Genomic DNA, 1,143 nt, shown 5'->3' with positions numbered 1-1,143 from the left:
TGGGCGGCAAACTAGTCAGACAATTGTATTGTACCTAACGACGCACCATTCGAAACACAAATCGATTTGTGCTTAAAAATGCACACGAATTTGCACCTCAAAAACGAAAGCCACAAAAAAAATGCCCTCACGCAGGATCGAACTACGGACCTTCAGTTTACAAGACATTATTTTGACACGCCTCCTTGTTCCTCTCCCCCTTCTTCCCGGAAACTTCAAATATTCAAATGAACACAAACAAATGAAATTATACATATCTGAATTTGGACCGAAAGTACGCCGCCATGGCATTTACAGGTGATCCACTATGCATCCGTGTCAAATTCGCTCATTTTGACTTATGTTTTTTTTTTTGAAACGGATCACTTTGACTTATGATACCGCATGCTTTTGATTCTTTGACCAAGTCTCCATGTTGCGGATTGACTACGATTGGAAGATCGGAGAAGGAAGATTCAGGGCAGAAAGCGGGAACCATGCATGCACTTGCCGTAGGTATTTTTGACAGCACTCAAATTGGGCGGCAAACTAGTCAGACAATTGTATTGTACCTAACGACGCACCATTCGAAACACAAATCGATTTGTGCTTAAAAATGCACACGAATTTGCACCTCAAAAACGAAAGCCACAAAAAAAATGCCCTCACGCAGGATCGAACTACGGACCTTCAGTTTACAAGACTGACGCTCTACCACTGAGCTATAAGGGCTGTTCGTTCATTTGGTTGAATTTCTCCTTTTAATAGAAACTTCTTCTGGCCTCGACGCGAAAATCCAGACCGATTAGGACAGGAACTCGGAACTCCCAGCTCGTATCGGATTCCACTCTGCCGATTCCCTCCTTCGATATACATAAGCGCACCACCCATGGCCTCTCCGGGTCTCCATCAATCCACCCAACCCCGAGCTCCTCACGATGGCATCTGTCGCCGACTCCATGCCCGTGGAGTTTGAGGAGGGGACAGCAATGACGGCGGCCGATCTGCGCCGTTCCAAGTGCGTCGAGTTTGACGACTTCGGGATGATCCTCACGGCGACGCGCGGCGGCGAGGCGGTGGCCGAGGTTGTGCTCAAGGACGACGGCGCCGGCGGCGTGCTCCGCTTGCTGCCCAGCGAGAGCTTCCTCGACGGCGGGCACCGCG

At 49.2% G+C, this 1,143-nt stretch overlaps 1 non-coding gene across 1 annotated transcript; it reads right to left on the bottom strand.

The window, feature by feature from the left end:
* Nucleotides 1–639: 639 nt before the first annotated feature.
* TRNAT-UGU lies at nt 640–711 on the bottom strand. Its single transcript has one exon. It is a non-coding gene; the product is annotated as a tRNA-Thr (tRNA).
* Nucleotides 712–1,143: the final 432 nt, after the last annotated feature.

The sequence above is a fragment of the Triticum dicoccoides genome, chromosome 7B (assembly GCF_002162155.2).
Source record: "Triticum dicoccoides isolate Atlit2015 ecotype Zavitan chromosome 7B, WEW_v2.0, whole genome shotgun sequence".
In the NCBI taxonomy this organism is placed as follows: Eukaryota; Viridiplantae; Streptophyta; class Magnoliopsida; order Poales; family Poaceae; genus Triticum; species Triticum dicoccoides.
The sequence above is the reverse complement of the archived record's forward strand: the minus strand, read 5'-3'. Positions and strand labels throughout refer to the sequence as shown.